Source organism: Triticum urartu, chromosome 2 (assembly GCF_003073215.2).
Source record: "Triticum urartu cultivar G1812 chromosome 2, Tu2.1, whole genome shotgun sequence".
NCBI lineage: Eukaryota > Viridiplantae > Streptophyta > Magnoliopsida > Poales > Poaceae > Triticum > Triticum urartu.
In genome coordinates, this window is record NC_053023.1 from 88,435,211 (window position 1) to 88,446,802 (window position 11,592).

General features: G+C 48.7%; 1 long non-coding RNA gene across 1 annotated transcript; it reads right to left on the bottom strand.

Moving 5' to 3' along the window:
- Positions 1–2,441: 2,441 nt before the first annotated feature.
- LOC125541142 lies at positions 2,442–3,201 on the bottom strand. The gene is made up of 3 exons (XR_007297445.1): positions 2,872–3,201; positions 2,606–2,779; positions 2,442–2,524 (listed from the first exon to the last, which is right to left on the bottom strand). It is a non-coding gene; the product is annotated as an uncharacterized LOC125541142 (long non-coding RNA).
- Between the last annotated feature and the right edge of the window lie 8,391 nt (positions 3,202–11,592).

Below are 11,592 nucleotides of genomic sequence, written 5' to 3' on the forward strand. Positions count from 1 at the left end.
TCACGTGAGTAGTATTCAACTAATACTCGATGAAGTGGCTTCGGTCTTCACGCCGGAAAAGTAGTACTAGCAGCAGCAACGATGGTTGATTTCTCAGGAGCAGCACACGGGGCGCTGCGTACTGGATCAGTAGCGACAGCAGGTCGCGTTGGGACTTGGAGTAGACGGAAGACGTGGCAGCGAGGAACTCCTGTCGCCTGTCGGTTTCGGCGACGTGCGGCGGCAGTAGAAATTGATGCGGCTTCGTATTGGCGGATCGCCTGGTCGCGCGCAGCGGCGACATGGACCTGCAACCCTAATTCTCTCGATCTCAAATCTTGTATCTGAAACTTGGCTTTGTATACCACTTGTTAAATAATAACGAGAATAAACGAGACAAGAGAGACACGGATTTTTATGTGGAAACCATTGTGGGAGAAAACCACGGACGTACGAAGACGCAATCACTATGATGGAGGAGTATTACAAGCACGAGACGACAGACCGTCTGAGGTGCGACTACATGAGGTATATATGAGGGGCAACACATAAGAGTCCTTGTAGGACAAGTAAACGAGTTGTACTCGTACGCATCGGTACCAATGCAAATCCCACACCGTATGTACTACGTCTAGTCCAATACGGTAGAATTTGAACCACAATTTAACAAGGGCCGTGGCCGGTAGCACAAGACGGCGAAGGTGATCACGCTCGGGCGCGGCATGGTCGGCTGGGTCGACCTCTGGCGAGGCATCCTCGTATGCAACGTGCTGCAGGAGGACCCCGTCCTCCATGACGTGTCGCTGCCGCTGCCAGCGCCACTACCGGAATCGCACCCTATGCCGACGGCCCTGGCCGTCGGCATAGCCCTGATTGGCCGTCGAGACAGGCCTATGCCGACGGGCCCCATCGGCATAGGGCCGTCGGCAACATATCCGTCGGCGTAGCCCGAGAGGCCGTCGGCATAGGCCCTATCCCGACGGTGTCCATACATTTATGCCGACGGCCCTGGCCGTCGGCAACGTTACCTCCTAACGGCGGCCGCCGTCAAGTGCTGACCAATGCCTGCTCGCCATGTGGCAGGTCTATGCCGACGGCCTGGCCGTCGGCTTAGTTTGAAACTATGCTGACGGCTAGGCCGTCGGCATAGACGTGCCATGTGTCGAGCAGGCGTCACCCCTGGGGCAGGTCTATGCTGACGGCCTGGCCGTCGGCTTAGTTTGGAACTATGCCGACGGCTAGGCCGTCGGCATAGACCTGCCACGTGCCAGCCACTGGGAGCTCACGCCAGCTCTATGCCGACGGCCTAGCCGTCGGCATAGTTTCTGTCTGCTTTTTTTTTCTTTTTTCTGTTTTGTCTCAGCTCAATTCATTTGAATATATACATCATATATAAGGATCATACAACAATATATGCATCACATAACAATAAGGAGCAGCATCACACAACAAATTCATCATCACACATCATAAGAAGCATCGCAAAGCATAAACATATAAGTATCATCACCACCAAAGCATATAAGAATCTCACAAACAACAATAAGAAACATCACTAGCATATAAGTATCATCACCACCAAGACCGCCACAATGTGACCCAAAGGCTTAAGCGCCAGGACGTCGAGCACCGTGGAGGTTGTCACCGCCAAGACCGCCGAAGCCCAGGTCATCACTGCTAGCGGCAGCGCTACCGCCAAGACCGCCTCCACCTCCGCCTCCGTGGATCGGAGTGGTCGGGCTCCATGACTCGGGAGTGCTGCGAAGACCACCGCCAACGGTAGATCCACATGTTCCCTGGATGTTGAAAAGACATATTAACGGGATATATGAATGTGTTGAAAGGCATGACATTCTTTGGGTGAATAGATTGGGGATGAACTAACCGGCGAGGGGCCAGTGTTCTGTGCCACAAACTCCTCAAAGGTCAGCAGCACTGGTTGTGCTGGAGGACATTGTGCTGGCTGCAACTGAGGACACCTGCCGGCCGCCATTTCCTGAAAAGCATGTTGCATCTGGCGATCCCTCTGCACCTGGTGTGCATAAAGCCTCTCATGCCACGCCATGGTCTCCTGGCGTGTGTACTCTAGGTAGGCCTACGGTATGACATGATGGAACTCATAAAACTAATAAATGCGGAAAATAAAGTGAGCAATGAAGATAAGAGGGAAAATACTTACATATTGTTGCTCCTGAAAGAGGGACTGTGACTGTGAAGTGGTCACTGGCTGGCTCGTGCGCTGGCTCAGGCTCGGGTCGATCCGACGGAGCTGTGTGTAGGAGATAGTAGGAGTGATCACAGCATCGGGAGCCGCCTCCCGACCGTGCTCCTTGGGCCCCATGCCCACCACCACCCTCTCGTCCAGATCCGCCGCAATGGAGTCAGGTGTGTCAGGATGTAACTTCAGATACCCTTCGGAGTAGGCCTTCTTCCTCCCCGCGGTCTTCTTGCCGTAGTACTTTGGCTCGCCAGGCTTGGGGTCCTTCAGCGTATGGGCTATCTCCCACGCCTGCATGTGTGAGAGCGGCCGCTTCAATTTCTCCTCCTGCACCACCAAACAGAGGTTAGTCATACATAAGAAAGTGATGGTAAATAGAAGAAGAATGTTTAATGGGGTTAGTCATACATTAACTGCCTTGTGGAGATAGTGGTTTCAGTTTCCCTGAGCATGTACTCCCTCCTTCCCTCGGTTAGCCTTGTTTTTTATTCTCATAGCCGCCCAGGCTCCAGCCTCATCACACCAAAGATCCACCAATGCCGCCCAGGACTCGTCTTTTCCATAACACCAATTTGGACACACCTACATAATAAAAGCATAATGGCATGTCAACATGAAACGGTGAAATGTACCACAAGGTAATGAAAGCATAATGAAAAATCTTTTATACTTACCGCCAAGAACTCGTCCCTCTCCAAGGTAATGCCCATCCTCCGCGCTTCTTCCTTGGTCATCTTCACACTAAGATAGTCGTGGTAGTATGTCGAGATGGCCACATAGCGCACCTCGTACTGCATCTGGCGGGCCTTCTTCTTGCATTGGCGCATCACGATCTGGTCCGCTCTGGCCCTGTGCTCCGGAAGAACTCGATAGAATTTCTATAATCATGCATGAAACAAGAATGGAAGAAGCCATGAGTTAAATCATTCATGAAACTAGAATGGACTTGTGCTTCTGAAGAGAACTCACCCAGAAAGTAGTGATCACGGCCTTGGCATGGGTCTCATGGTCTGCGTGGAGGGCCGCTTCCTAGTGGTCCCAGCTCGTGGCCAAAACCCGACGGTACGGGTGCCTGACTGGATCCAGACAGTACAACCCCGGCCAGTATAACTTCAGCAAGACGGTGATGAGGCCGTTGGGAATACGGGCCCCTTTAGAATATATCCAGTTGCTGCAAAAGAATGAACTATTAGCATGTGACAAGCAAAATAAATAACAACCGAAATAAGCATGTGACAAGCAAAATAATGAAATTATTATAAAGTGGCACTTACTCTTTCCCCGTGGGCTCAATGAGCCACTTCTGCTCCTCAGTAGCAGGAACCTGATTTGGTAGCTTTGCGTTACCACGCAGCCACCCCTTGTTGTCAACCCCCTTCCCGTCACCACCATCATCCCTGCCACCACCCTCCTCATCGCCTGCCTCCCCCTCCCCAACCTCCTCCTCCTCCTCCTCCTCCTCCTCCTCGCCTGCTGCTACCTCTTGAGCTTGCATTGGTTTTCCCCGAAGAGGAGAGGATGATGCAGCAGAGTAGCGTAAGTATTTCCCTCAGTTTTTGAGAACCAAGGTATCAATCCAGTAGGAGGCCACGCTCAAGTCCCTCGTACCTGCACAAAACGATAGCTACTCGCTGTTGGGGAGCGTTGCAGAAAACAAAAATTTTCCTACGGTTTCACCAAGATCCATCCAGGAGTTCATCTAGCAACAAGTGATTGGATTGCATCTACATACCTTTGTAGTCACGCGCGGAAGCGTTCAAAGAACGGGGATGAGGAAGGCGTACTCGACGTGATCCAAATCACCGAAGATCCTAGCACCGAACGGACGGCACCTCCGCGTTCAACACACGTACGGTCAGTGTAACGTCTCCTCCTTCTTGATCCAGCAAGGGGAAGGAGAGGTTGAGGAAGATGGCTCCAGCAGCAGCATGACGGCGTGGTGGGGATGGAGCTGCAGTACTCCGGCAGGGCTTCGCCAAGCTCTATGGAGGAGGAGGATGTGTTGGAGAGGGAGAGGGAGGCACCAAAGGCGTGGTGTGAGAGGCCCTCCTTTCCCCACTATATATAGGGAGTCCAAGGGGGGGCGCCGGCCCTAGGAGATCCAATCTCCTAGGGGGGTGCAGCCAAGGGAGGAATCCCTCCTCCCTAAGGCACCTAGGAGGTGCCTTCCCCCTTTGGGACTCTTCCCTTCCTTGAACCCTAGGCGCATGGGCCTCTTGGGGCAGGTGCCCTTGGCCCATGTAGGCCAAGGCGCACCCCCTACAGCCCATGTGGCCCCCCGGGGCAGGTGGCCCCACCCGGTGGACCCCCGGGACCCTTCCGGTGGTCCCGGTACAATACCGGTGACTCCGAAACTTGTCCCGATGGCCGAAATAGCACTTCCTATATATAATTCTTTACCTCCGGACCATTCCGGAACTCCTCGTGACGTCCGGGATCTCATCCGGGACTCCAAAAAACATTCGGGTTACTGCATATACATATCCCTACAACCCTAGCGTCACCGAACCTTATGTGTGTAGACCCTACGGGTTCGGGAGACACGTAGACATGACCGAGACGACTCTCCGGCCAATAACCAACAGCGGGATCTGGATACCCATGTTGGCTCCCACATGTTCCTAGATGATCTCATCGGATGAACCACGATGTCGAGGATTCAAGCAACCCCGTATACAATTCCCTTTGTCAATCGGTATGTTCCTTGCCCGAGATTCGATCATCGGTATCCCAATACCTCGTTCAATCTCGTTACCGGCAAGTCACTTTACTTGTACCGTAATGCATGATCCCGTGACCAGACACTTGGTCACTTTGAGCTCATTATGATGATGCATTACCGAGTGGGCCCAGTGATACCTCTCCGTCATACGGAGTGACAAATCCCAGTCTTGATCCGTGTCAACCCAACAGACACTTTCGGAGATACCCGTAGTATACCTTTATAGTCACCCAGTTATGTTGTGACGTTTGGCACACCCAAAGCACTCCTACGGTATCCAGGAGTTACACGATCTCATGGTCTAAGGAAAAGATACTTGACATTGGAAAACTCTGGCAAACGAACTATACGATCTTATGCTATGTTTAGGATTGGGTCTTGTCCATCACATCATTCTCCTAATGATGTGATCTCGTTATCAATGACATCCAGTGTCCATAGTCAGGAAACCATGACTATCTGTTGATCAACGAGCTAGTCAACTAGAGGCTTACTAGGGACATGTTGGTGTCTTTTATTCACACATGTATTACGATTTCCGGATAACACAATTATAGCATGAATAAAGACAATTATCATGAACAAGGAAATATAATAATAATGCTTTTATTATTGCCTCTAGGGCATATTTCCAACACTCACAACCAACGCAATTAGGGGTTGTCAATCCCTTCACACTCACTTGCGAGAGTGAGATCTGATAGAGATAATATTTTTGGTATTTTTGGTGTAAAGATGCAAAGTGAAAAGTAAAAGGCAAAGTAAAAAGCAAAACAAGATTAAAGTGATGGAGATTTATATGATGAGAATAGGCCCGGGGGCCATAGGTTTCACTAGTGGCTTCTCTCAAGAGCATAAGTTTTCTACGGTGGGTGAACAAATTACTGTTGAGCAATTGACAGAATTGAGCATAGTTATGAGAATATCTAGGCATGATCATGTATATAGGCATCACGTCCGTGACAAGTAGATCGAAACGATTCTGCATCTACTACTATTACTCCACTCATCGATCGCTATCCAGCATGCATCTAGAGTATTAAGTTAAAAACAGAGTAATGCTTTAAGCAAGGTGACATGATGTAGAGAGATAAATTCATGCAATATGAAATAAACCCCATCTTGTTATCCTCGATGGCAACGATACAATACGTGCCTTGCTGCCCCTTCTGTCACTGGGAAAGGACACCGCAAGATCGAACCCAAAGCTAAGCACTTCTCCCATTGCAAGAACTACCAATCTAGTCGGCCAAACCAAACGGATAATTCAAAGAGACTTGCAAAGATAACCAATCATACATAAAAGAATTAAGAGAAGATTCAAATATTATTCATAGATAGACTTGATCATAAACCCACAATTCATCGGTCTCAACAAACACACCGCAAAAAGAAGAAGATTACATCAAATAGATCTCCACAAGAGAGGGGGAGAACATTGTATTGAGATCCAAAAAGAGGGAAGAAACCATCTAGCTAATAACTATGGACCCGAAGGTCTGAGATAAACTACTCACACTTCATCGGAGAGGCTATGATGATGTAGAAGCCCTCCGTGATGACGGCCCTCTCCGGCGGAGCTCCAGAACATGCCCCAAGATGGGATCTCGTGGATACAGAAAGTTGCGGCGGTGGAATTAGGTTTTTGGCTCCTGTTCTGATCGTTTGGGGGTACGTGGGTATATATAGGAGGAAGAAGTACGTCGGTGGAGCCTCGGTGGGCCCACGAGGGTGGGGGCGCGCCCCCTACCTCGTGCCCACCTTGAAGCTTCCTTGGCGTAGGGTCCAAGTCTCCTGGGTCATATTTGGGAAGAAAATCACGTTCCAGAAAGGATTATTCTGTTTGGACTCCATTTGATATTCCGTTTCTTCAAAACACTAAAATAGGCAAAAAAAACAGCAATTCTGGGCTGGGCCTCCGGTTAATAGGTTAGTCCCAAAAATAATATAAAAGTGGAAAATAAAGCCCAATATAGTCCAAAACAGTAGATAATATAGCATGGAGCAATCAAAAATTATAGATACGTTGGAGACGTATCACCTGCCTCCTCCTCCACCTCCTCCTCGGCCCCATCCCGAACCTCCTCCTCCTCCTCATCCTCCTCCTCGCCAGAGGGTACCTCACTAGAGGAGGGTACCTCACTAGAGGAGGGCCTCGAAGACAACACCCCTAAGTCGGTGAGGGTGCGCTCTTTCTGGCCGCGACCCCCTGTAGTGGCTCTCCCCCCACCACCTCGCCCTCTAGAGGCTCTCCTCCCGCCCCCTCCTCCTCTAGGGGCACCTCTCCCTCGACCTCCCTGTGAGGAGTCATCGTCAAGTAGCCGGGGGAGGATTACGTGCTCGACCACTCCGACTAGGCAGGCCGACGACCTTGCGTAGGAAACCCACGCCATCGGCCTTCCCCTTGCCCATGTTCCACGAACCTGCATTGAAAAGAGAATAAGCAATTAGTAAATTAATGAAATGAAGGAAAAGGCATGATAATAAACACATTAATAAAAATGCATAAAAAGGCATATTCCTAAACTATAGAAAAAAAGACTTGAAACGTACATCTGCTAGAACCCATATGAATCATCACTGTTGTAACCTCTTTCTCGGTCCGTCTCATCATCACTATCAATCATATCATCTTTGTTGTCTGACGGAGGTGGAGGCTCTTCCTTGTCGTCAGGGTCTTCGTTTAACTTTTCTAGCATAAGTATGTCATTTTCATTGACAATGGTCTCACCATCATTTCGTGCATCGTCGACGTTTGGATCCACATCATCATCACCCAATGGTCTAGCGTCATCGTTTCTTACCACATCATCATCATCATCAGGTTTCTCTTGATAGAACACTCCCTCGTATGTCATGGGGTTAATGTTGTAGTAATCGTCTTCATTCGGGTCTGGTAGCTTACCATGTGGCGACACCTTGAACACAACTTCCCAACCCTTTAGGTACTCTTTCTGGCATGGGTAAGGCAGATAATATACTTGTGTAGCTTGGGTAGTCGCAATGAAGAGATCGGCTCCGGCATAGACGGTTGATGGTTTAACTTTGACCAAACCAATGGAAGGCGTATGTTTTACCCCCTCCCGCGGATCGAACCATCGGCATTTGAACACAGGCAGACTTAGGGTCTCCTGCCCATGGCGGAATTTAACCTCGTATATATTTTGTACCTTCCGTAGTAGTCTACTGAATTTTGACCGAGGGTGTACACTCCGGTATTTATAGTTTTGGGATCGGGCCGGCTGTTCTGGTGCTCCTCTGTATGGAAGCGATACCCATTCACATCATACTTTTTACATGTCATGACGGCAGGGTCAAAACCCATGGAAACCCATCTCAATTCATCATCCATAGATATGTTCGGATCTTTTCCCAACAAGTATAATTGAAATTGCTGCGTGCATTATTTCGGTTAACTAATAAATGTTGAACTAGGTATTTAATAGGGGAGTGTGAAAAATTACTTTCTGCATGAACCAAGCAACAAATTTTTTAAGTCCAGAGTTTCCATAACGGAGAAGAGTAAGTGCCTCCGCCTCAGTAGGAGGATTCATTCCCGTCCATTCCTCTTGAACGAAATCACTAAAAAAGAAAAGCGGTGTTAGACCGGGACTAAGTGAACATGGAACATGATGATGTGGAAGACATAAAGGAATGGTGTAGTGGTATTACCTCATCCACACTTCCTCAACTTCCTTGATGTTGTGCAAGATATAGAACATGAGGTCCTCCCACTCTTGTCGTGGCATGTTATAAGATTTCGAGGCCACAACCCTCCCGCGTTGCGCGTTGAATAGATGGAGCCTGGGTTGATACTTGGGCTCTTCTATATTGTATCGAGGCACCTTGTTATGCAGATGGGGAACGTGGTCTGGATAGTATGATGTCCTGAGGTCTGACACCTCCTCTAGGATAACTGCCTCAGCTATGGAAGCTTCAATCTTAGCTTTGTTTCCACATTTCAGTCGGAGATGCTTGTTCTGTCTCTCAGGGCCGTACTGCCAGCGATTCTGCACAGGCCCCCCTGTTGGGGAACGTAGTAATTTCAAAAAAATTCCTACACACATGCAAGATCATGGTGATGCATAGCAACAAGGGGAGAGTGTGATCTACGTACCCTTGTAGATCGACAACGGAAGCGTTTGGTTGATGTAGTCGTACGTCTTCACGGCCCGACCGATCAAGCACCGAAACTACGGCACCTCCGAGTTCTAGCACACGTTCAGCTCGATGACGATCCCCGGACTCCGATCCAGTAAAGTGTCGGGGAAGAGTTCCGTCAGCACGACGGCGTGGTGACGATCTTGATGTACTACCGTCGCAGGGCTTCGCCTAAGCACCGCTACAATATTATCGAGGACTATGGTGGAAGGGGGCACCGCACACGGCTAAGAATATGATCACGTGGATCAACTTGTGTCTCTGGGGTTCCGCTGCCTCAGTATATAAAGGATCAAAGGGGGGGTGCGGCCGGCCCAGGAGAGGCGCGCCAGGAGGAGTCCTACTCCCTCTAGGAGTAGGATTCCCCCCCCCCCCAATCCTAGTTGGAATAGGATTCGCGGAGGGGGGAAAAGAGAGAGGGGGGCCGGCCCCCTATCCTTGTCCTATTCAGACCAAGGGAGGGGAGGGGCGCGCGGCCCATCTTGGGCTGCCCCTTCTCTTTTCCACTAAGGCCCACTATGGCCCATATAGCTCCCGGGGGGTTCCGTAACCTCCCGGTACTCCGGTAAAATCCCGATTTCACCCGGAACACTTCCGATATCCAAACATAGGCTTCCAATATATCAATCTTTATGTCTCGACCATTTCGAGACTCCTCGTCATGTCCGTGATCACATCCGGGACTCCGAACAACCTTCGGTACATCAAAATGCATAAACTCATAATGTAACTGTCATCGTAACCTTAAGCGTGCGGACCCTACGAGTTCGAGAACAATGTAGACATGATCGAGACATGTCTCCGGCCAATAACCAATAGCGGAACCTGGATGCTCATATTGGCTCCTACATATTCTACGAAGATCTTTATCGGTCAGACCGCATAACAACATACGTTGTTCCCTTTGTCACCGGTATGTTACTTGCCCGAGATTCGATCGTCGGTATCTCAATACCTAGTTCAATCTCATTACCGGCAAGTCTCTTTACTCGTTCTGTAATACATCATCCCGCAACTAACTCATTAGTTGCAATGCTTGCAAGGCTTAAGTGATGTGCATTACCGAGAGGGCCCAGAGATACCTCTCCGACAATTGGAGTGACAAATCCTAATCTCGAAGTACGCCAACCCAACATGTACCTTCGGAGACACCTATAGAGCTCCTTTATAATCACCCAGTTACGTTGTGACGTTTGGTAGCACACAAAGTGTTCCTCTGGTAAATGGGAGTTGCATAATCTCATAGTCATAGGAACATGTATAAGTCATAAAGAAAGCAATAGCAACATACTAAACGATCGGGTGCTAAGCTAATGGAATGGGTCATGTCAATCAGATCATTCACTTAATGATGTGATCCCGTTAATCAAATAACAACTCCTTGTTCATGGTTAGGAAACATAACCATCTTTGATTAACGAGCTAGTCAAGTAGAGGCATACTAGTGACACTCTGTTTGTCTATGTATTCACACATGTATTATGTTTCCGGTTAATACAATTCTAGCATGAATAATAAACATTTATCATGATATAAGGAAATAAATAATAACTTTATTATTGCCTCTAGGGAATATTTCCTTCAGTCTCCCACTTGCACTAGAGTCAATAATCTAGATTACACAGTAATGATTCTAACACCCATGGAGCCTTGGTGCTGATCATGTTTTGCTCGTGGAAGAGGCTTAGTCAATGGGTCTGCAACATTCAGATCCGTGTGTATCTTGCAAATCTCTATGTCTCCCACCTGGACTAAATCCCGGATGGAATTGAAGTGTCTCTTGATGTGCTTGTGTAACACCCTCGATGCGACTATAGCTCCCACGTGTCGAGGAACGACTTAGAGACATAATCGCATTGAAGGTATACGTCGCAAGTTAGGCAATCTTCACAACGTTCCATGTAATATGATAACAAAAGGGGAGATAACATAGTTGGCTTACACTCGCCACGTCAATCAAGTACATAAATAACATTACATCATCCAAAACACTCATGGCCCGACTACGGCGCCAAAATAAAGAGAACCCAACATGCGACAACGGTCCCAATCACCCCCAACTGGGCACCACTAATGATCATCGGGAAAGGAAACGTAGTATCGTTGAGAGTCTTCGTCGAACTCCCACTTGAGCTCATACGCGTCTCCTGGAGCGGAATCATCGGGCCCTGCATCTGGTGTAATAGTAATCTGTGAGCCACAGGGGCTCAGCAATCTCGCACCCTCGCGATCAAGACTATTCAAGCTTATAGGTAAGGCAAGGTAAAATATGAGTGGAGCTGCAGCAAGCGACTAGCAAGTATGGTGGCTAACTTATTTGGAAAAGAGAGCAAGAAGAGGAGGCAAAGCACGAGCGAGAAGCTAGAGAAGAACCTGCGCAAACATTACTCCAACACCGTGTCCACTTCCCAGACTCCGCCGAGAAGAGGCCATCACGGTAACACACTCAGTTGATTCATTTTAATTAATTAAGGTTCAAGTTATCTACAACCGAACATTAACAAATTCCCAT